Here is a 26,334-nt window from a genome sequence, read left to right as displayed (position 1 = left end):
ATCTCTACCACTACTACCACCATCACCACCACAACCACTACCACCAACACCACTATCCTCACTACCACCAACCGTTACCCACGTCTTAAAGGATTCCAATTGTAACCTTCAACACCAGGATTATAAAAGAGGAGGATTGGAAGCTATTAACTTAGGGTCTACGTGAGGATAAGGTCTGGTGTGTGTATGTATGTATGTATGTATGTATGTATGTATGTAGTCAAGCCTCTCCCTCCCTCCCACAACCTATTAATGACTATAACACTATAATCACTCCCGCTAGCAACAAGACCGATAATCCCATACAAGTACTTATAACATTATACCTTAATACCCAAACAGAGATCACGCGATTAACTCATTGGATAATTATCGAGCGGAAACCATATTGAGAACGCAAGGACGGACTCACAGAAGGACGGACTGACGCACGGACGGACGGACTGACGCACGGACGGACTGACATACTGATGGAGAACATAACAGTAAGCTACAGTGTTGAGGTTTGATTTAAGGGCGATTTTGTTTATTCCCCCGAGAGAGAGAGAGAGAGAGAGAGAGAATTAAATTTAACAGGTCACTCTCTATATCTCCCCATCCACACCTACTCCACCTATCCTCCTCCACTCCCCTCTTACCACCCCATCTCCACCCTCACCCATGCCCCCTCTCACTTCTCCCTCCTCTTACCACCCTTACTACCGTCCACTCCACTCCCTCACCTACCAGCACTCCCCTCATCTTCCCTCACCCTCATCCCTCCTGTATATCTACTCACACTTACCCTCACCCCTCCTGCCCTCCCTCACCCCTCCTACATCACCCCCCCCTCACCCTCTACATCACCCCTCACCCCTCCTACACCTCCTCACCCCTCCTACATCACCCCCCTCACCCCTCCTCCATCACCCTCTGCCCCTCCTACACCTCTTCACCCTCCTACATCACCCCTCTCACCCCTCCTCCATCACCATGCCCCCACCTTTCATCACCATACCCCTATCCCTCCCTCCCTCACCATACCCCCAGCCCTCCCTCCCCAACTTACCCCCCACCCCTCCTCCTCACCATACCCCCCATCCCTCCCACTCCCTCCACCATACCCCCATCCCTCCCTCCCCCCCCATACCCCCCACCCCTCCCTCCCTCACCATACCCCCACCCTCCCTCACCCTCCCTACCCTCCCTCACCCCTCCTCTCGCCGGATGATTACACCTGCCGATAATATTGCCGCGTCTTGTGACTCTAAAAATAAACACCTGGGTAAATTAACAAGGTGTTCCTCGCTCCCCGTCGACGCCTTCTTCAGGTGTCCTTCCTAAGGTGCCACCAGACTGCCAATGTTGCCACCTCTATAGGGGATGTGATAGTGTTGCCACGTACATACCAAGATAAAGCCACACACACACACACACACACACACACACACACACACACACACACACACCTAACAACAACGCTAGGTCACAGAGGGAGGTTAAAAAGACAAGCTGGTTATATCTAGCCCCAAAAAATTGAACATAAACTGAGCAATTTGGTGGTTAGGAGGAAGAACAATGGGACTTGAAACACTCTTGAGACTTATAACTCAGCACATCCAACCTAGAGACCTACCCTCATCACCTCTTTCATCTGGCAACATAACACATATCCTTCATCTGGCAACATAACACATATCCTTCATCTGGCAACATAACACATATCCTTCATCTGGCAACATAACACATATCCTTCATCTGGCAACATAACACATATCCTTCATCTGGCAAATATAACATATCCTTCATCTGGCAACATAACATATCCTCCATCTGCAACATAACATATACCAAGTATCCTTCATCTGGCAACATAACACATATCCTTTCCATCTAAGTAACATAACACATATCCTTCATCTGGCAACATAACACATATCCTTCATCTGGCAACATAACATATACCAAGTATTCTCATCTGCAACAATATAACACATATCCTTCATCTGGCAACATAACACATATCCTTCATCTGGCAACATAACACATATCCTTCATCTGACAACATAACATATACCAAGTATTCTTCATCTGGCAACATAACACATATCCTTCATCTGACAACATAACATATACCAAGTATTCTTCATCTGGCAACATAACATATATCCTTCATCTGGCAACTTTACATCTCCAACAACCACCGTAACTACCTCTGGCAACCCACAATTAAAGATCAATAATCAATAATGAGCATCGTGACCCAATATAACCCATCAATTGTATATAACAAGCATCGAACCCCTGGCAACCTATCAACCCATACACACAAGTTATCGTTCATCTGGTAACTATTACAAGTGTACCAAGCAAACGTCATCGTACACTAAACAAGGCACCCTGGACAATCATCATACATCTGGTAACCCCTGACGACAACAAAGGCTTCAGAACTTGACCAGTAAATAAGGAGGAGAGGTAAGGCGAAGAACACACACACACACACACACACAGAGACGCGGGCCTCTGGTAAAATTGGCTGCCGGAAAACACAGGTAAAATATCTCAATAGTACTTGTAGTTGTATCTGTAAAACAACAACAACAACAACAACAACAACAACAACAACAACAACAACAATAATAATAATAATAATAATAATAATAATAATAATAATAATAATAATAATAATAATAATAATAATAATAATAATAATTCCTTGAGGCTGGACCTACATTAACCGTGCTGCCACCTAGCGGAACTTAACGAACCCATGATGTTTACATGAGAGTAAGTAAAGGAAGTAGATAAACACGGAAGAGATAAGAGGGAAGGGAGAAAGATAACAAGGAAGGGAAAGGAGGAGGCATAGATGATAAAGTAAGGAGAAGAATATGAAGAAAAGAGGAAGATGCGAGCGAGGTGAAGAAATAAGAAGGGAAGGAAAACGCGTGTAGAAAGAGAGGAAGAGGAAGAAGAAAGAGTTGGAAAAGATGAGAGAGGAACAAGAAGGGGAAGACAGAGTGAGAAGAGAAGAAGCAAGACGAAAGTAACAGAAGAAAATGAAAAAAAGAGAAGAGAAAAGAAGGAAAGAAAGAAAGAAAGAAAGCAAGAAAGCAAAAGCACGAAAACCAACTCTCTCTCTCACACTACACAATAGCCAACAGGAAAAAAATAAATAAATACATAAAAAAAGTTTGTTCACTTACTTTCTCTTCCTTGAATGAACTCTACAAAAAAAAACTTTCTCTGAACCTTAAAAAAAAATTACAGGATGAAACTTTCTACTTCATCTTCCACAGTACATTGACTTTCTGAATAAATTTCGTACAGAATAAACATTATGAATAAACCTGGCTTCTCGTTGGGGCCCAGATACGTATGTGTTTTCGTTGTGCTCCAGATGCAGCGTATGTGTTTCTGTTGGGGCCCAGATGCAGCGTATGTGTTTCTCGTTGGGGCCCAGATGCAGCGTATGTGTTTCGTTAGGGGCCCAGATGCAGGGGAGGTGTTTCGTTAGCCTGTGATGCAAAGGTATGTACTGTTAGGGCCCAGATGCAACGTATGTGTCTCTGTTAGCCCAGATGCAGCGTATGTGTTTCTTGCTGGGGCCCAGATGCGCGTATGTGTTTCTGTTGGGGCCCAGATGCAGCGTATGTGTTTGCTGGGGCCCAGGATGCAGCGTATGTGGGTTCTGCCAGCCCAGATGCAGCGTATGTGTTTTCGTTAGCCCAGATGCAGCGTATGTGTTTCTGCCAGCCCAGATGCAACGTATGTAAAGCTGTTGGGGCCCAGATGCAGCGTAGTCTCTGTTGTGCTCCAGATGCAGCGTATGTGTTTCTTGCTAGCCCAGATGCAGCGTATGTCTCGTTGTGCTCAGATGCAGCGTATGTGTTTCTTGGGGCCCAGATGTGAGGTAGCTTGTTGGGGCCCAGATGCACGTATGTGTTTCTCGTTGGGGCCCAGATGCAGCGTGTGTGTTTCTGTTGGGGTCCCAGATGCAACGTATGTGTCTCGTTAGCCCAGGATAGCGTATAGCCAAGTTAGCCCAGATGCAGCGTATGTGTTTCTCGTTGGGGCCCAGATGCAGCGTGTGTGTTTCGTTGGGGCCCAGATGCAGCGTGTGTTTCGATGTGAGTTAGGTGAAGTGAAGAAAAGATTGTTAAGTTACTGAGAAATGAACCTTATAGGGAATTTCTGACTTAGCCTAACAAACCTAACCTGACCTGACCCGACCTGACCTGAACTAATCTAACTGACCTGACCTTAACTAACCTAAACTAAACTAACTAACCTGACCTTAGCTAACCTAACTGACCTGACCTTAACTAACCTAACTAACTTGACCTGAGCCTACGTAATTAACCACCCATAGTAACTGGCTTAATGGACTCGATACGTCATGAAAGGTTAAACATGACTCTTGACCCCTGACCCTGACTCTTTTGACCCTTGACCCTGACTCTTGACCCTTGACCGCGACTCTCTTGACCCTTGACCGCGACTCTCTTGACCCTTGACCGCGAATCGACCCAACATTTCAACGACCTTCCGTGAACTGAGACCATCGCCACACTCCTCCACCCCACCATCATCTACCTCCTCTGACTGCGTGAGACATTACACTTACCGTTAACCCAAGCTGTTGTCCACCACCTGGCCAGGGCCCTCCACCACCTGGTCAGGACCTCCACCAGCTGGATAGGGCCTTCCACCAGCTGGATAGGACTCTTCACCACTAGCTGGATAGAGCCTTCCACCAGCAGCTGGATAGGGCCCACCACCAGCTGGGTAGGGCCCTCCATCCCCTGGATAGGGCCCTCCACCAGCTAGATAGGGCCCCCCACCAGCTCCTCAGGGCTCTCCACCAGCTCCCCAGGGCCTTCGACCAGGTCCATGCTCTCACCACTCCCTGAAGAGGCCAATTTCTGATGATTCAGGACAGTGTCGTAAAGACCAGGGCGCCGGGGTGGGTCAGCTGGGCACCCTGGCGTGTATTGGGTCAGTGAGTACCTAATGCAACAGTACTTGTAGGGAAGTGACGGGCCAGTGGAGGACAGTGTTATAGGGGAGAGGAGAGGATAGTGTGGTGAATGGACAGTACTACCAGACAGTGAGACAGGTGGACAGTACTACCAGACAGTGACAGGTGGACAGTATTACCAGACAGTCACGGGTGGACAGTACTACCAGACAGTGATGAGTGGACAATAGTACCAGACAGTGACAAGTGGACAGTATTACCAGACAGTGATGGGTGGACAGTACTACCAGACAGTCACGGGTGGACAGTACTACCAGACAGTGATGAGTGGACAATAGTACCAGACAAGTGACAGGTGGACAGTACTACCAGACAGTGAGACAGGTGGACAGTTTTACCAGACAGTGATGGGTGGACAATACTACCAGACAGTGACAGGTGGACAGTACTACCAGACAGTGACAGGTGGACAGTACTACCAGACAGTGATGAGTGGACAGTATTACTAGACAGTGATGGGTGGACAGTACTACACCAGACAGTCACATGGTGGGATAGTACTTCTTACCAGACAGTCACGGGTATGCACAGTACTACCAGACAGTGATGAGTGAATAAAGGCACCACAAGTGACAGGTGACAGCATACCAGACAAGTGACGGTGGATACTACCAGATTGGGTGACGGTGGACAGTACTAACAGACAGTGACAGGTGGATAGCACGGTATAAAGCATAAGTATGTACTACCAGACAACGACAGGTGAGTGAGCAAATACCAGTGACGGGTGGACAGTACCACCAGACAGTGACAGGTGGACAGTACTACCAGACAGTGACAGGTGGACAGTACTACCAGACAGTGACAGGTGGACAGTACTACCAGACAGTGACAGGTGGAGAGTACTACCAGTGACGGGTGGACAGTACTACCAGACAGTGACCTTTACCACCACCGTTACAAATGTGAGCATCTCTTAAGAAACTTCCATTGTTGTCAGGTTAAACTATACCGGATATGGCGGCCTTCTCTCACAACCACTGATGCTGATCGATACACAACACGGAGGAAAACACAACGATAAAAGTGGAGAAAAACGAAGGAAAAACGGAAAAAACGAAAATAAACGAAGAAAAAAGAAATAAAACGAAAAAAAATATAATACAAATAAACGAAAAAAATAAAAAAGAAGATAAAAACACCATCTAAGTCGGACCAAAAAAAACCTAACCTAGACAAAAGTTTAAACCCGGACAATATTTTAATCCGGACAAAATCCAACTCGGACAAAACTCCACAGGTAGCCCAATCTATCCTAACTTCGCACAACCTAACCTGACCTACATAACCTAACCTAACCATCTTAAGACTGGGGCAGCATTATAACTGGACCCTAATCCTGAAGGTTGGATTAGGTTAGACTAGGATTAGACCGACCTAATAGGACTCGAGCCCTATAGGATTTGACCCTGGTAGAACTAGGAACTGGTTGGTAGGATTGGGGCTTAATAGGACTGGGGCCTAATAGAACTGGGGCCTAATAGAACTAGGGTCTTATAGGTATGGGGCCTAATAGGAATGGGGCCTAATGAACCTGGGACCTAAGAGGATTGGGGCAGGCTGAGAAAGGGGCCCAACAGGACAGGGTCTCATGAGCACAACTAGTAACTTCTTCGATCAAGGTAAAAAAAATAATAATAAATAGTTCATGACAAAATTTTATCCGTGAGTCGACTACTAAATGATTCATACCTCAGCCCCTGGTGACGGCGAGGTGGAGACAGAGACAGACAGAGAGAGACAGGCAGAGACAGATAAGCAGACAGACAAAGAGACAAAGGCAGAGATAGAAAGATAAAGAGAAGAAATCGTTTCTTAAATAGATAAGTGAGAGCGAGAGAGAGAGAGAGAGAGAGAGAGAGAGAGAGAGAGAGAGAGAGAGAGAGAGAGAGATCTGATACAATAACACAAAATATCTCGCCCTTTCATAGTAAATCACAGAACAACAACAGTAATAATAACAATAATAACAACAATAATAATAAAAATAATAACAATAATAATAATAATAATAATAATAATAATAATAATAATAACAATAATAACAACAATAATAATAATAATAATAACAATAATAATAATAATAATAATAATAATAATAATAACAATAATAACAACAATAATAATAATAATAATAACAATAATAATAATAATAATAATAATAATAATAACAATAATAACAACAATAATAATAATAATAACAATAATAATAATAATAATAATAATAATAATAATAACAATAATAACAACAATAATAATAACAATAATAATAATAACAATAATAATAATAATAACAATAATAACAACAATAATAATAACAATAATAATAATAATAATAATAATAATAATAACAATAATAATAATAATAATAATAATAATAACAATAATAACAACAATAATAATAATAATAATAATAACAATAATAATAATGACAACAATAATAATAACAATAACAATAATAACAACAATAATAATAACAATAATAATAATAACAATAATAACAATAATAATAATAATAATAATAATAACAATAATAATAATAATAATAATAATAATAATAATAATAATAATAACAATAATAATAATAATAATAATAATAATAAACATCATCTCTGTACACAATTAATCCTCTAAAGTTACCTAAAAAAAAGTGGGAGTCAATTTCAATACAACTTTACACCTACAGATATAATAATAATGGCCTCCACTACCACTAATTACTACACAATAACGAGGTAGACTAATGAGGTAGAGGCGCTGTATGAGCCTCCAGAGCATTATGAATAAACCTCATTCTTCATTATTCATTAGCAGACGATGGTTATATGAATGATGATGAGCAAAATGTGAAATAAAAGTACAAAATCTTGGAGTCGTACCAAAGTGTATTATATTATGGTGAAAACATATGAATAAAAGTTTGTATTTCTGGATGTTAGAATATAATGAGAGCTGCATATAATAATAATAATAATAATAATAATAATAATAATAATAATAATAATAATAATAACAATAATAATAATAATAACAATAATAATAATAATAATAATAATAATAATAATAATAATAATAATAACAATAATAATAATAATAACAATAATAATAATAATAATAATAATAATAATAATAATAATAATAATAATCTAATAATAATAATAATAATAATAATAATAATAATAATAATAATAATAATCTAATAATAATAATAATAATAATAATAATAATAATAATAATAATAATGATAATAATAATAATAATAATAATCTAATAATAATAATAATAATAATAATAATAATAATAATAATCTAATAATAATAATAATAATAATAATAATAATAATTATAATAATAACACTAATAATAATAATAATAATAATAATAATCTAATAATAATAACACTAATAAAAATAATAATAATAACAATAACTACGTATACATAATGCTAAACACTTTATTTTTCACGCGGGAGACTTTCAAAACAGAGTTAGAGGAATGAATGGCTGTGTTTGTGTTTTTGTAAACATATGAGTGATGGATGGCGAGAGGCGCGTCTGCCCAGCTGTGCCGCGCCAACATTAATCATCCCGACATTATGAAGTGTTCGTCAACTTTTCATGACGTCACACCTCATCTCGGATTGGTCGATAATAAAACCTGTTGATATCTTAGTATTTTAGGAATTATTTTCAAATATAAGTGAGTCAAAAGATAAATTATCGAACATGTTACAAAGTTACAATAAGCGTTCGTCAACCACTTCATGACGTACCCTTCTCTGATTAGATATCGTTAGCCAATAATGTGAGAGAATGTGCTATGACGTCACAGCTCGCCTCTGATTGGATATCTTCATCCAGCAGTGTGAGAGGATCTTTTTTATGGCGTCATAGCCCATCGTCTCTCACTCGATCCTGTCAGCCAATAGTGTGAGAAACTTCGCCATGACGTCAATGTTTAGGAATTCATAAAAATTATTAGTTTTTATTTGCTTTTGTTAAATTTAAATCTGTGTAAGTTAAATGTGTGTTAAATCCTTCGTAGTAAAATTGATAAGGAATGTGAATATGATAATGACGAGCGATGTTGATGATAATGACGAGCGATGATGATAATGATGATGACTTAATAAGATGACAATGACGATAACGATAGTCCGAATTCTCAAAGACTCGTACGATTATTTTTTTTACAACTTAACTGGAAAGGTTAAGTTAGATTAGGTTATATACGAGGTTAAATTAGTTTAAGTTAGATTAGATTAGATTAGGTGAGATTAGATTACCTCCAGAAAGATTAGCCTCCATCTGACCTACTCCCTAATCCCCAAGATTCGGGACAGATTGGACCCCAGAAGAACTCACACCAACACAACCAATCACCACTAACTACCATTTAGAACACTTTCTATAAGCACACGCCCCCTCCAAAAACCCGCCCCTCTTCCTCCCCCAAAAAATCCCCGCCCACCCCCAAAAATCCCCGCCCCCCCTCCAACAGAAAAAAAATCCCGATTTTTTTCCCGTCTCTCCAAATGCGTTTTAAATATTCTGTGTTGGAGTTAATCTCACGATATATCTAAAAATTCACATGTCGACGTTTTAAAGAGAAATCGCGTTTTTTTCGGGGGGGGGGAGAGAGAGGGAGGAGACTATGGTGAGATGAAATGCTACAGGAGAGAGAGAGACAGATAGACAAAGAGAGAGACAGATAGACAGATTGAGAGAGACAGATAGACAGATTGAGAGAGAAATAAAGATATATTAATGATTTTGGAAGCCATCGGTGACACGGTAGTTATACATTTCAACCAGCACCTTCACAACCACCATTCCTACCACTACTACCACCATTCCCATCATTCTAGCTATTATTACCACTCTTCCTACCACCCCTATTACCACCACCACCACCACAGTACAACTTTCCACACCTACACCATCACCACCCCACCTACACCACCACTACCACACCTACACCACCACTACCACACCTAAGCCACCCACTACCCACCTACCACCACTACCACACCTACTACCACTACCACCTTCACCACCACTACCCACCTTCACCACCACTACCACACCTACACCACCACTACCCACACCTACCCACTACACCTAATACCACTACCCCACCTACCCACCACTACCCACACCTACCACCCCACCTACACCACCACCACACCCTACACCACACACACACCACCTAACCCTCCCTACACACACCACTACACACCTACACCTGCTACCACACCCTACCCACCTCACACACACACACCACCACACCTGCACCACCACTACCACCTACACCACCCACCCACCCACCTACACCCACCCACTACCCACCCACCACTACCCACACCTACCCACCACTACCCACACCTACACCACCTACCACACCTACACACCACACCTACACCACCACCACACACCTACACCACTACCACACCTACACCGCCACCATCCTTGACCACCGAAGGGTCAAGACGTACCTGGCGCTCCTCTCAGAGCAGCCAGGTCAACTGTTATGTTGGCCCATACCAACTCCCTCCCCTGAACCCTACTCCCCACCGGAATATCAACAAGTTCACGCCAGAAGTTACTATTTCATTTAGGAAAGAAATGGAACCAGTGTTAAACAGAGGTGAACAGTGGTGAACAGTGCTTAAGTCAGTGAGAACAACTCAGCAGTAACAGTGGTACCCAAGTTGACCTTTCACACAGTGAGGTCCCAGGTACCCAGTGATAACGGCCCGTGAGACCCAACTACCAGCGATGTGTTAATCCGTCTACGATAGGAAGGCCTGGAACCACACCTCACTCATATAACACCATCTGTGAGGGAATTACTACACCACGTGAGGCCCCTCATAACACCATATGTGAAGGAGTTACTACACCACGTGAGGCCCCTCATAATACCATCTGTGAGGGAATTACTACACCATGTGAGGCCCCTCATAACACCATCTGTGAGGGAATTACTACACCACGTGAGGCCCCTCATAACACCATCGGTGAGGGAATTACTACACCACGTTTTTGCTGTTCAACACCTACATTAATCTGTATGTTCACTGTATGTTCCTTTACTTTCTCTAATGAAGCTTTTTGTTAAACCACCAACATGTATGTCTTTATGCAATGTATATTTTCAGCCTTCGGGCTGCAGAACTTTCAATAAACCGTTAATTATTATTATTATTATTATTGCCACCATACCAACAGCCATCACACACTGACCACCACACCTACACCTACACACCTACACCGCCACTACCACACCTACACCGCCACTACACACCTAGACCACCCACTACCACACACCACCACCACACACCACCACTACCCACACCACACACCCCGTTCTTGTTTTAAGCAAATTATTTATGAACTGATTATGCAAAGTACATGTTGCCTCCCCACCCCCTGTGTCTCTCTCCCCACCCCCTGTGTCCCTCTCCCAACCCCTGTGTCCCTCCCCACCCCTGTCTCTCTCCCCACCCCTGTGTCCCTCTCCCCACCCCCTGTGTCTCTCTCCCCACCCCCTGTCCCTCTCCCCACCCCTGTGTCTCTCTCCCCACCCCTGTGTCCCTCCCCCACCCCGTGTCTCTCTCCCCACCCCTGTGTCCCTCTCCCCACCCCTGTGTCCCTCTCCCCACCCCCTGTGTCCCTCCCCTTACGCCCTGTGTGTCCTACCTCACGCCCTGTGTCCCACCCACGCTCTTTGTCCACCTGGTCTTCTAACTCCTTCCATTAAATAATCATCGTCTTTGGTAAAAATTTTCTTTGAGGCGGAATAAATATTGGCGACGGACGGAAGGAAGATCAATATGTCGCGCACGAACCACTTGATGATTGTACAAGAGGAGGAGGAGGAGGGAAGAGGAAGGAGGAAGGGAAGGAGGAAGGAGGAAGGAGGAAGAGGAGGAAGGAGGAAGGAGGAAGGAGGGAAGGGGGAGAAAGGAGGAAGGGAAGGAGGAGGAGGAGGAGGAGGAGGGAAGGGGGAAGGGAAGGAGGAGGAGGAGGAAGGAAGGAGGAAGGAAGGAGGGGGAGGAAGAGAAGGAGGAGGGAGGAGGAGGAGGGAAGGAAGGAGGAGGAGGGAAGGAGGAGGAGGAGGGAGGAAGGAAGGAGGAGGAGGAAGGAAGGAAGGGGAGGAAGGAGGAAGGAAGGGGAGGAGGAGGAAGGGGGGAAGGAGGAGGAAGGGGAAGGGAGAGGATGGAAGGGGAAGGAGTAGGAGGGAAGGGGAAGGAGTAAAAGAATGAGGTGATGGGGGAAGGTTAAGGGGAGGAAGAGGAGGAGAATGGTGGCGAAGAAGGAACAGGAGGATGGCGAAGGAGAAGGATGAGGAGGCTGTCGAAGGAGGGGGATGATGGCGAAGGAGGAGGAGGAGGATGGGGAAGGAAGAAGAAGAAGAAGGAGGAGGATGGCGAAAGAGGAGGAGAAGATAGAAGAGATAAACACTGGTGAAATTCATAACAAAATAAATAAAATAAACATTAAAAAAAAATCACAAAAAGACACTGAAAAAATTTGATAAATTTTAAATCGAAAAAAATAATAAAAATAAAATAAGATATAAATGAGGAAGCAGAAGGGAAGAAAAAGAAAAGAGGGAGGGAGAAGGAGAGAAGACGCCATGATCAATATAGGAGTGAGGGAGAGAGGGAGAGAGGGAGAGAGGGAGGGAGGGAGGGAGGGAGGGAGGGTCATGATGCCAGGCAGAAAACAGTTGGAAATACCTGTTTGTTTTTTTGACCCTTTTCTCCTCCTCTCTCACATTTTCCAAGTCCATTTCCTCATTTCTCCTTCACTCTCTTCCTTCTCCTCCTCCTCCAAATTCACCCACTCCATCCCCTCCTCACTCTTCCATCCTTCCTCCCCCCCTCCCCCCCAACATCCCCTCCCTCTCCCCCTCCCTCACCCCTCACTCATGACAGTGATGTAGTACCCGGATTCGGACTTGAAGATGAACCACATGAACTTCTGAGTTGGACTTGAAGCTTAGGGTGTCTAATCTTCAGGTGAAATAAGCTTAAGGTGTCTAATATTCAGGTCGAAATAAGCTTAGGATGTCTAATCTCAAGGTGAAATAAGCTCGCGTCTCTAATCTTCAGGTGAAATAAACTTACGGTATCAAAAGCTTTAGATTAAATAAGCTTAGGGTGTCCAATCTTCAGTTGAGTCATTATATTTCATGTATTTTTAACTTACGACAAAATATTCACCATACGAACACTAGGAGACATCAGGACTTGAGCTTCTCGAGTAACCTCTTCGTCGTCTTTTGTCCGCCATTATAGGAGCAGTGGTATTGATTTTCAGGTTGCCAGTGTTTCAAAGTTTCGGTGTTTCATAGTTTCGGTGTTTCAAAGTTTCGGTGTTTCAAAGTTTCAGTGTTTCAAGTACTAGTGTTTAAAAGTTTCAGGTTTCCCAGTGTTTAAAAGTTTCAGGATCCCAGTGTTTCAAAGTTTCAGGTTCCCAGTGTTTCAGTGTTTCAGGTACTAGTGTTTAAAAGTTTCAGGTTCCCAGTGTTTCAATGTTTCAGGTACTAGTGTTTAAAAGTTTCAGGTTTCCCAGTGTTTCAGTGTTTCAGGTACTAGTGTTTCAAAGTTTCAGGTTCCCAGTGTTTCAGGTCCCAGTGTTTAAAAGTTTCAGGTTTCCCAGTGTATAAAAGTTTTAGGATCCCAGTGTTTCAAAGTTTCAGGTTCCCAGTGTTTCAGAGTTCCAAGGTTCCAGTGTTTCAACGTTTCAGTTCCCCAGTGTTTAAAAGTTTCACGTCCTCGTATTAAAAAGTTTCAGGTCCTCGTATTAACAAGTTTCAAAGCTGAGTTGAAACTTTTTTTGTCTTAAGATAAAGTACTAAGTGGAAAATATCGTATCTGACCCTAAACCACCCTTAACATAATTATTAAACCCTAAAACACTTTCAACTTAGTACTAAACCAATTACCAATCCCTAAACCACCCTTAACGTAATTAGTAAACCCTAAAACCCCGTTAAACCTAATTTCTAAACCCATCATCATCTCCTAAACAACCCTTTATGTAATTATTAAACCCTAAAACACTTTCAATTTAGTACTAAACCAATTACCCATCCCTAAACCACCCTTAACGTAATTATTAAACCTTAAAACCCCGTTAAACCTAATTATAAAACCACTACCGGCAGCTAGCTTAAAACACCTGGACAAAGTTAACGCACAATGGTGGAATACATACTCAGTTTTCCTCCATCCTCTCCTTCTTTTCCTCCTTCTCTCTTCTCTTCCACCACCTCCTTCTCCCCGCTCCTTCTTCATCATCACCTCCTCCCTCTCTTCCTTCTTCATCACCACCTCCTTCTTTTCTTCCACCACCACCTCCTCTCCTCTTCCCCATTCTTCACCACCACCTCCTTCTTGTCCTCCTCTTTCTCCTTCTTTACCGCCACCTCCTCCTCCTCCACTTCTTCTCCCCCTCCTCCTTTTAGTCTAGAGAAGAGCTTAAAAATAATGAGATACAGAAGATAGTGGACCAACGTGTAGAGATATAACATGTTGAGACGTGTTGAAACGTGATTGGATAATGCTGAGCCGTGGCAGGATAGCTAATAGGAACTCATAAATGCTCAGAGATACACACAGATGACCGCACATACTCAGAAATGCTCACAGACGTCTACATATGCTCAGAAATGTTTACGGATGTTCACAAATGCTCAGAAATGCTCCTAGTCTTCCACACACGCTCAAAAACGCTCACGACCGTCCACACACGCTCAAAAATACTCAAAGCATTCCAAAACATGCTCAGAAATGCTCCTAGCCCTCCACACACGCTCAAAAATACTCACGGGTGCATTGGAATAATCGGTTGAACTCGGCAACTCTCGCAAATCGGCGGAGTGAGGCCGGGAAACAGACGATGCGTTCTCACATCTCCAGTGGCGGGGAATATTTAACTTAGGAATATGTGGGAATTTGCACTTAAAGGCGGTGGGCGGGTGGGAGGTGGGCGGGGATGGAGGTGGGTGGGGTGGTGAGTGGATTGGGTGTGGTGCTTGAGTGAGTGGATTGGGTGTAGTGCTTGAGTGAGTGGATTGGGTGTGGTGGTTGGAGGATGCGGGCGGGCGGGTGGGAGTGAGCGGGCCGGAGTGGGTGGGTGGATGTGGTGTTTGGGTGAGTGGATTGGGTGAGGTGGGTGTGGGTGAAAGAACGATTGTGTGGGTGTGGATGGTGGATGTGGATGGAGATTGTGAGCGTTGGGCAATGAGTGTAGGGTGGTGGGTGTGACGAGCAGTGGAGGGTTGGTGTGGTGGCCAGCAGAGAATGGGTGCAGTGGGCGGTGGGTGTGGTGGGCTGTGATGGCCGGCAGAAGGTGGGCGTGGTGGCCGGCTGGGGGTGGGTGGTGAGCGGCAGAGGAGTGTGCAGTGGGCGTGATGGGAGCCGGCAGAGGGTGGGTGCAGTGGGCGATGGAGAGGGTGTGGTGGGCGGTGGGTGTGGGGGGGCAGAGGTTGGGTGCAGTGGGTATGGTAGGGCGACAGTAGGCGTGGTGGGGGCCGGCAGAGGTTAGGTGCAGTGGGCGATGGAGAGTGGGTGTGGTGGGCGGTAGGCGTGGTGGGGGCTGGCACAGGGTGGGTGCAGTGGGCGTGGTATCTGTAGTAAGGTACAGGAGAGCCGAAGAGAGTTAGGTGGTCATTACATTTTACGAGGCTGTGTTAGACCAGGTCCTCTCTCTCTCTCTCCCTCACTCTCACTCACTCACTCTTGCTCTTATCTTTCCTCCTCTTTCTCTTCCTACTTTATTATAGTCAATCTTTACTCTTCCTTCCCTTCGTATTTATCTTTACCTTCAATTCTTCTCCCTCCCTCTCATCCTCCTCTCTTCCTCTTCTTCAATCCTCCTCTTATACCCCTCCCCCTCCTCCACTCTCACTCCCTCCTACTCTCATCTTTCATCTTTATCTTTCCTCCTATTTTATCTTAATGTGTCAAGGTCGCGTATTTTTGGCCAATAATTACTTGCTTATTCCTCTTTCTCTCTAACAATCACACGTCATTCTATCCTTCCTGAGCCAATCGTCGTGAAACTTTGCATGAAGGTACAATCGTGGACAAAATCCCCTGGACAAAATCCCCTGGACAAAATACCCTGGACAAAATCCTCTGGACACCTTTTTTATAGCACTGTCTGGCATCACGTACTTTACAAGAAGGCTCATGTTACTTAAGGGTAGATTAGGATTATAGTCTATATTTACACCGGTATTTTATGAGTCGTGGCACAACTTACGAGCGTAGAAATTAACTTACGATAAATTCATAATTCATCTTCGTGCCGTAGGTTATAATGTAAAAGATACGATTTAACATCTCCAGCCTGGATATATATATAACAAAAACTGACGTATCTTTGAAAATATATCTTCGTGTCTAAGTAAATCAGGTTACGATAAAAAAAATAATACCGTAAGTACCTTTGAAAATCCATCCATTGTATCGTAATTTCAATGAACCATCGAGAAAAAAATCCAACAAATACGATAAAAAAATGATCGTTGGAAGGTGTAAGACTGTGAAGGAGAGATACACAACGCAACACAACACAACACAACGCAACACAACGCAACACAACACAACGCAACACAACACAACGCAACACAACACAACACAACACGCTCCCTCCTCTCATTCCATCTTTATTGGTTCAGGTTTGTATCCTCTATTTTTTTCCTTCTTTATTGAGGTAGATGTGTTCCCTCCTTCCCCTCCCTCCCTCCCTCCCTCCCTCCCTCCATCTTTATTGACCTACATCTGTACATTGTGTCCGTTATTAGCGTTACCCTTGCCTGCCTCCCAAGCACAGGGTGTGTGAGAGGCAATCAGGGTGCGTGTGTTGGGATGTGATGTGTGTGTGTGTGTGTGTTGTGATGTGTGTGTGTGTGTGTGTGTGTGTGTGTGTGTGTGTGTGTGATGTGTGTGTTGTGATGTGTTGTGTGTGTGTGTGTGTGTGTGTGTGTGTGTGTGTGTGTGTGTGATGTGTGTGATGTGTGTGTGTGTGTGTGTTATTATTATTATTACTATTTCTCGATCTTAATTATACTGATTTTATTAAAGTAAACTTACTCTTTCTCTTTAATATTATTATAGTGGTATATTATTATTTATATTAATATTATTACTATTAACATTATTTCTATTATTATTAGTAGTATCTTTATTCTTATTGTTATAACGAGATGTTCTTTATCAAAAACTCACACACCATTCTCTATTAATAATTAATCTGTACCACTAATAAAGACGGCAAGCCACACCACCACCAGCAGCGAGTATACAAAATATTCCAAGAGTGTACACAAACATATCACTGGGGTCAATATTTTCTGAGAGAGCAGTATGTTATTTTGAAAAGCATTGTCTTTCCAATACTCTACGTGTACTCCTTGCAATCTCCTGTTTATTTTTTATTCGGACTTATCTATCTATCTACCTGTATGTATATAAAACAGGAAACTCATTAATATACAAGACTAATCATCAAGAGATTAGTCAGAACGTAGTCGACTAGTGTAATTACTTATCTTGCTATGTGCTTTAAAGACCTCAGTTATTGAAGAGTGGTAATAACATTGTAACGTCAGCGTGAGGGTGTTGCCGACCCACCATGGATTAGCGAATCTTACTAGTAGGATTGGAAATTAATTCGTAATGGTTGCTGGTTTAAGTGGCAACCAAACCTAGTGATTATTGGTTGTTAGTTTGGATGAGGTTAGGTTGGTTGGGTTGGGTTGGATTAGGTTAGGTTAGGTTAGAATAGGCTGTTAGTTTATTTTAAATTAAGTTAGGATAATTTCCCTCAAGTAAAATTTTATCTTACGTCAGGTTAACCTAAGATTAAGTTCCGTCCGGTTAAATTACTATAGTTAAGGTTGAGTTTGGTAAGGTTAATTTTCCGTTATAGTAGTTATTTCACGTCAGGTTAACCCCGGTAAGTGAAAATAGGTCGTGTCACAGTTTATATTCCTACAGGTAAACCTAACAGGTGTTATAGAAGCAGATCCTGTCAGCCATCAGTTTTAGCTAGAGGGTCGAGGATGATACAGCCTGTACATACAATAAACGACCTTCTCACACACACACACACACACACACACACACACACACACACACACACACCAAGCTGATGGGGCTATATTACCGGACATATATACATACATATAATAATTGGCAATCACATTTACATACAGTCACACACGCAAACACGTTATATACTGGTGGTAAATACCTATACAATACACATAAGATATACACAGGCAGACACGCACACAAATTAACATCCACATACACAGATACATACACAAACACAACCATACCTATTACACAAACACCTTCCCATGCAGGTAAATACACACAGATGAACATAAGTCTTAATGAAGGTCTTATCCTGTAATAGTACTGTACTGTACCAGGAAATTAAAAAAAAAACAGTTCTAGAGCGAATAACTAACTCGTATCTTCCTCACAACTGATCAAAATTACCGAGGCTCTATCATAAACTAAAAACATTCACATAGCAATTAAGGTAGAATCTCAATCGTAATTTGTAAGGTTAATTTGGGGGTTTTTACCTTAAGGATTTAGGTACAGTAATACATCTTCAGTTAGCAGAAATATTTACCGTACGAGGGCTTGAGATTACCCCCCCCCCCCCCAGGGAAGGTTATCTCGTATACCGCCTCCCCTCATCAACACTCGGGGTAATGTGCCTTAACTGTCATTCACTCGGGGTAATGTGCCTTAACTGTCATTCACTCGAGCTTTATGAACTCATTATCCAGTTCAGTATTATCTTCTTGCTTCTATCTCATTACTTCTATTAATAGTAAGTGCTTGTTAATGTCAGAAAGTATAATTGAAAGTCAATAATAATCAATGTATACTGAACACACTGTTGTTTATGGTATAATTTTAAATATACAACAATAATATAACTATAATTAACACCTAGTTAGTCTATTATTAATTCACGTCAAGAATAACACATTCATAATTAACAAGTAATTAACTTTGCAATATTAAAATAAAACCATTTAACAACGTAACTGTCATTCAACAACACATGGTAGAGGTGTACAATAATATTATATAAACAAAAGCATAGATTCATAAATATTAAAATATTCATCATTGACAAAATCAGAAAAAAAAAATACATGTTAACTCACTTGTTGAATATATGGAGAGAGCAGGACGACACCGCTACTGTAATTAAAAAAAAAACACCGCTTTTATATATATCGCCACTATGAGGTAATAGAACTCGGCTCCACTAAAAAAAATCAAGATAAAGGGGTTAGAACACCTTATTTCACTCCAGTGGGTCACGTTTTGCTACACGAGCCCACCACAACCGCCACATACTGTATCTCCTGCCACACTGAACCACCAACTCCTCCACCACCAACTTTCCTGCATTCACCATTAACCCCCACCGCCTCTCTCCCACCCGCCTATTGGACGAGCCGCCATCCAATCACCTGCTCTCCCGCCAAAAACTGACCGGGTGGGAATCATTGGTATTATTGATAAACTTTTCTTCGGGGAGAGAATACAAGACGGTAATCTTGACATTGAGGAATGTGAAAAATCTTTTGGAATTATGGAGACCAATATAACGAATGGGAAGAAGGAATAGTGGAAATGAAACAGAGAAGGAAGATTTCTTAACCCAAACTTTATTGAAAAAATATAGAGTAGACAAAAAATGCGCCTTTCAAACATTGAGAATCTTTTGCTTGTAAAACACAAGTCAGAAGAAATTGCAAAAAATTAAAAGGGGAACAGAGGAAAGAGAAAAAAACTACAGAATCAAGAAAGAGAATTTTTAACCCGAGGTAACGTTTGTTGGGTGTGTGTGTGTGTGTACAAGGAAGGGGGAGAGGGAGGAGGAGGTGTGGGCGTAGTGGGCGAGGTGTACAGTATTTGGGTGTGGGTTGAGGGAGGGAGAGTTCGTGATGTGTGACGCCCGCACCCCTACCAGTATTATATCCTCCCTCACGCCCATTACACCGCCCATGTTGCTGGAACGGCTACGAGAGAGAGAGAGGGGGGAGGGTGGGTGTAGTATTAAATGACATTGTATTTATCGCTGATCCATCACTTGTATTCACAAACACGCGCTCCAACGTGGATAATAAAAACGGGGTTTGTATATCTATTTGTTTGTGTATAATAATAATAATAATAATAATAATAATAATAATAGCAGTGTTTATTGACAGAATGTGTGTGTGTGTTGAAGGACACGGTTTGGATTCTGTACTACAGGACGACTAGGCCATTGCGCTTTACCTGACATTATGTAAAGAGATCCCATTTCCCTTACTAATAATTTATACTGTATGCGCTTTGTAGACTATTTACATGCTAATTATATTATTCTAGGATTAATATTTCATAGCCTGACAGAGTTTCGTTGGCATGAATGGACAAGCTCAAATAATAACAATATTTAAATCCAAGCTGACAGCGCAACACTTGTATGCAATTTAATTAGAATTATCATAATTGCTCCGTCGATCACTTTTGTGAAAATAATTACTTCATTTAAATAAATGACTTTTCAATTCATCTAAATTGATTATTTATATCTGCCAAATTTACAAGTAAGCAAATCATGTTAACTGAAGCTTCATATTGGATCTGCAATGGAGACAGAGGTGAGTGGGGAGGCGGGCTGCTGTAGGAGGAGGACCTCTCTACCTTCTGCAATAGTAGTGGTAGCGACTCTTGGGGTACAAACAAATATAATTACTACCACCAGCCTAAGACAAATTCGAGAATTACAAAAGTACGAAGCCTAATAGGCAAACCTTGTAAAATACACTCTCATATCTAATAGTGTTATAAGGCCAAAGCGTAGCCTAATCTTTAAAAGAATTTCCAGTACAGGTGTTTGGTCTTTTTGTGTCATGCTGTCTCTGATCTTAACTGAAAATTCTGAAGAGATTCAATATAAATACCACAAACACCAGAGTAATAAAGAGCTGATAAAAACGTAAAAACAATAGACAATAACTAAGGTCTGCAACTTACCTTCAGGATCCTTTGGAGAGCGGAATAATGACAATCCCTTCAAGCTTCTTCCATTTGGAATTTCTAGTTGAATACTGCGTACATCCCATCTTATTTGGCGAAGGAATTCGTATTAATTATTTAAAATATGTAGTACAATCTCTTCTCTCTTAAGTCTAGCCTGTCAAGTGATGTTGTAGTGGCTCCTCTCCCCAACAACTCCCAACTGAGCTCCGGCCACGCGCCTACCAGCCAATCAGCGTACAACATATACACATACATAAAAGCTAGTGACAGGGGGGAAAGAGGTTCAGGGGAAGGATAAAGGGAGGATAGAAGTGAATTTTAGAAGGAGAGAACAGGTGCAGTGGCTAAACACCGCTTGCGTGAGGGGGTAGGCAACGTGCCCGGTAGGTGTAACAATCACAGTCAGGACGAGGCAGAGGGAGGGCTGGAGCAGTGTGGGGTTCAGGATGTTTGGTTCACACTCAGGATGGGATGGAGAAAGGAAACTCACAATGTGCTCTCTATATACATGTTGTATTGGATGTACAATGCAGCTTGGTGCTGGGAAGGCAGCATGGTTACAAGCGTGATGTAGAGAGAGCTGGTTGGTGAGGACGCTCAGAGAAGGACAGCTTGTGGGTCGCCATGCTCGCCAGCGGAGAGAGGACCGCCAGGCAGGCGGAGGAGGAGCGAGGGCCGCCAGGCAGCGGCGGAGGAGGAGGTGTTGCTGGCTGGTTGGTGGAGGTAGAAAGAGACAGGTCACCACGAGGTCAGGTCTTAAATAGCGGGGGGTAGGCGTGGCTTAGTAGTTGACCCCCGCTCCTTGATGTATGGCGGCGCTAGTTGACCTAGACCACGAGGCATACACTGGGGAATTGGTGGGGTCGGCTACTCATCGACAAACAGCGTTTGTAGGGGAGAAATCCACTACAGCAGGACCGGGCAAGCAAAGGGCCAACGCGGGTGCTCTGGTTGTCGTCTTAGCTTAGGCAGTGTTGGCAAAGCGGAGGAAGAACCGCCCCGCCACGGCGGCGGCGCAAGCCGAGAAGCGCAGGTGGACGGACGCACAGTCAACACACGATCAAAGTAACAGAGGTGAAAAAATGGAAATGTAGCTAGTCGTAGGGTTGTTTGGAGAAAGATGAAGGTAAAGTCTTTGAGCTATGTCAAAGAGGAACGGAGTGAGTTGGAGGAGGGGTTTTGAATCTTTGAGCTTGAAATGTCAAAGTATTCATAGTAAGGAAGGATGAGCGTATTGTAGGAGAGTTTTTAGTAATAGCAGGAGACAGATTTGAGCTTTTTTGTCAAATTATGAACGGAGACGAGAATGAGATATAGATTGATTGGTTTCAGTCTTGAGTTAGGTCGATTTTATTGAGATTGGATGTCACAGAGGTTGGGTATGTTTGATTTGGTTCTGAGAGTTGTAGGTCATTTGAGCTGTGTCAAAGAGAAATGGAGCGAGTTGGAGGAAGAGTTTTGAATCTATGAGCTTGAAATGTCAAAGTATTCGTAGTAAGGAAGGATGAGCGTATCGTAGGAGAGTTTTTAGTAATAGCAGGAGACAGATTTGAGCTTTTTTGTCAAATTATGAACGGAGACGAGAATGAGATATAGGTTGATTGGTTTCAGTCTTGAGTTAGGTCGTTTTCATTGACAGTGGCTGTTATAGAGGTTGGGTATGTTTGATTGGTTCTGGAGAGTTGTAGTATTATGTAAGGCTTTGTTTGGCGGGGGGGTTGTGTTGGGAGATTGGTTGTGGGGGAGTTTGTATTGGGGATTGGTTGAGGGTGGCGGTGGTATGTTGATTTGAGCTGAATTAGAATTGCTTAAGGGGGGTTGTTGTGTGAGTGTGTGTGTTTCAATATAGTAAGGGGAGAGGGGTAAGGGGAGGATAATTGTTAGTGAGGTCAGGTATGGTGAGTTGTTGGGAGGAGAGGGGGGCTTTGGAGGTTGTTAGGTTAATTTATAGTATGGTAGGATTTTTTAGGGGTGATATGATTTGTGTGGCTAATGAATAGTTGTATTGAGTCATATGTAATTTTTTTTTTTAAGGGGGGGTCGAAGGGGGTTGTTAGAAAGGTCGGGTATATTAAGTTTTTGTTTTGGGAGGATTGTAGGAGTTGATTAGTGGTTGGATAAGTTGAGTTAATATATATATATTTTTTTTTTAGGAGGGATTGTGAGTAAGATTGGGTGGGTTAAGTTTTTCTTTTGGGAGGATTGTAGGTTTTATTAGTGGTTGGCAGAGTTGGGTTATTATTGCTTTCTTTCTTTCCTTTTGGCTTGTAAAGGACTTCTGCAATTTGCGTGGAGGGCTTTTGCAGGTATTGTGAGTTCCTGGTTCCATTCTTGAGGGAGAGGGTTTGTGTACAGGTACTATGCACCCCTCCCCGACCTTATTGGCTAAGGGAGACGTTCATGTCATCTGTGTTAGTATGGGATGGGTAAGTTAGGTATTTGTTTTGGGAGGAGTGGTAGGATGTGGTTAGTGAATGGTAGAATGGTTATTTTTTATTTTGGGTGGGATTGCTAGTAACGGCTGGGTATGTTAGGTTTTTTCTTTCGGGGGGATTGTTAATTTTTTTTTTCTCTTTCTTTTTTTGGGGGGTTGTGTTAGCGCAGGTTGAGTGGATTAGTGTTTTTTTTTACGCGAGAGTGGTCTTTGAGTGTGAGCGTGAGGTTTAGATGGAGGGAGAGGAGGAGGTGGTTGTTCTGTATTGCTAGGGCAGAGTCAGGTTAATGATTTTTTTTGAGGTTGGGTAAGCCAGCTACGCCGAGACTAGGTCTATGCAGAGGACGTAGAGGTACGATCGCCGACCTATAGTAGTCTCGACCTTCAACCTCTGGTTCAGGATCAGAGCGTTTCACACCTTACGCTTAAGCCGCTGCGATTGGTCCTCTCGCTACGCTCACCGCAAATCCTGATCCTCGTAAATTGTATAAATACGGCCATGCCTGGCCAGTACCTTTAGACTAATACAACTAACACTTAACTAACACCTCAAAAAAAAAAATGTGACTACCCTCCCAGTTACACAAGGACCTGGGCGAGCTCACTAACTCCAACAATAATAAAAATAATAATAATAAGCAGCATTATATAAATAAACCAATATTAATACAAAGGTCTGACGACCCAAGGGAGCAGAACAAAGATAAAACACCAATAAGAAAGATGAAGCGATCTGGTTGAGCCCAGATTCTTTCTACTTCTGCTGTATTTCAGTTTCACCACTTTTCCCTCAACCCCTAATAATCTTCTTTCACCTCTTAACTAAAGACTTCGTACTCGTAGGGAGACCATTCTACACTCGGCTACTGGACCAGCAACATCTCTCACAGCTCCTCACCACTCAGCTTCCTCAGAAACCTCCTCGCCCTACAGGACCTCTGAGCAAGTTTCTCCTCACCTAGTCACTCCTAAGCACTGCGCTGTACAACAATATATATACAGAAAGCGCATTGTGAGTTTCTATCCTTCCTCATTCCTGAGTGTGAGATATCTACATGTACGTACGTTTGTGTGCCCATACAAAGAGAATTGACAACTGGCCACATACAGTATGCTACAATGTTTTGACTTGTTGACCGCTTAGCGGATCTGCCATCATCCGCCACCAACGAGATAACCCACTCAATTGAGCTACCCAATAAGTAATAGGTCCCTCCAAGTTTTTAGCAGCCAAATGAGAGTATTTTGCACTCAACAGCACCAGAGAAAAAAATACAATTAATGAAACGAATTTCAAGGTATACTTTAGCTTCATTTTGATGTCACGATTACATACAGAAGTACAAAATAATATACCCGGTATATCATATATGCATTATTTCATATACCTGTACCGTGTTTTGTCGAATTAATTTTTAGTTCTTATATTTCTTTTATAATAGCAATTCTAAGTATACTAGCTACTGCAATCTAGCGGTGATATTAAATTTTTGGTTATCATTCATATACTGTAATAGTCAAGTATAGTATTTATTATAAAACAATAATTATATTAAGTGAATGTTGAAAAGCTGAGAAACATATGCATATATAATGCTATGGATTTTTCTTGCAATTGCATATGTCTATCTGGTGCAATTTAATTGTTTAATACTGTAATTGAAATAGTCATAAAATAAAATTAAATATAATTAAAAGCTATATGACTGGTGTTCTGTGTACTAGAGTTGTGTTCAACCTTATATCTGTCAGCAACAGATTGTGCATTTTTAAGGGCTTAAATTAAGTTTATTTTACATGCAACAATTGAAGGTAATGTGGTTTTGTTGGATAGACTAACTCTAAGTGTAGCTTTGTTTTTATTTCAGTTGAAAAGATATGCCCATCTTCATCATTACTGTACTGTGTGACAATACTAAGACATAACAAACAAAGGAAAATGCTCCTTCAACTACACAAATCACACATTTGTCCCAGTCTGCATTACTGTACTACAGTGAACCCTCACTTTACGCGGTCAATTGAACCCACGGCGGCCCGCGTAAAGTGAACAACATAACATATGGGATTAATTGAAATAGAGACCGGGCCGACCCACAAACTCCACTTTTTCAGACACAATACCTACGTTGTAGTAAAAAAACTTCTTAATTTTATGATGGTATGCACACACAATTAATAATTAAGAGAAATATCAATAATATTCGCGTTTTTAACACTGACATCAGTAGAAAAGATGGCTGGGCACACAGGGATGATGGGTTGGTTCCGAGGCAGAGGGCAGATTATTGGCCCTCACCTGTATCACTTGTATCAGTATCCACCACTGAGGCTTGCAGGGCCTCTTTGTCAAACCCCTCAAAGTCCATATAAGTCCATATCCTCACTATCATTATCACTATCACTATCACTGACTTGGGCCGGCTGTGGCGGGTGGCAGGTGAAGAACTCGGTAATGTTTTGATGACTGGGCGACCTTGTGCGCACCCTGCTCGCACCGCTCTCCGCGTAAAATGGTACACACACCGCGGAAAGTGAGCATTCCGTGTTCGGCAGGGTACCGCGTAAACGTGGAAACGCGTAAAGTGGGACCGCGTAAAGCGAGGGTTGACTGTATACTGGCATGGACACCATACTTCCAGAAAGATCTGACATCTCTAGAATAGATGCAACATAGTGTGTAATCCTCTACTGGATAATAAGTCCACAAGGAATTTGTTTTTAACAATAATGGTTTTTAAATCACTTTGGTCGGCTTTTCTGAGGCTCAAAGATATTCACCAAATTT

The 26,334-nt window shown here is 42.3% G+C and overlaps 1 protein-coding gene across 1 annotated transcript in view; it reads right to left on the bottom strand.

Annotated features, from left to right (window-relative positions):
• The window catches only part of LOC121858693 (RNA-binding motif protein, X-linked-like-3), a 167,190-nt gene extending 147,756 nt beyond the window's left edge, over nt 1-19,434 (bottom strand). The window contains exon 1 of the mRNA XM_042355273.1: nt 19,237-19,434. The gene's annotated coding sequence lies outside the window, so the exon portion shown is untranslated. The remainder of the gene's footprint in view (nt 1-19,236) is intronic.
• Between the last annotated feature and the right edge of the window lie 6,900 nt (nt 19,435-26,334).

Source organism: Homarus americanus, unplaced genomic scaffold (assembly GCF_018991925.1).
Source record: "Homarus americanus isolate GMGI-L3 unplaced genomic scaffold, GMGI_Hamer_2.0 scaffold74, whole genome shotgun sequence".
Lineage (NCBI taxonomy): Eukaryota > Metazoa > Arthropoda > Malacostraca > Decapoda > Nephropidae > Homarus > Homarus americanus.
The sequence above is the reverse complement of the archived record's forward strand: the minus strand, read 5'-3'. Positions and strand labels throughout refer to the sequence as shown.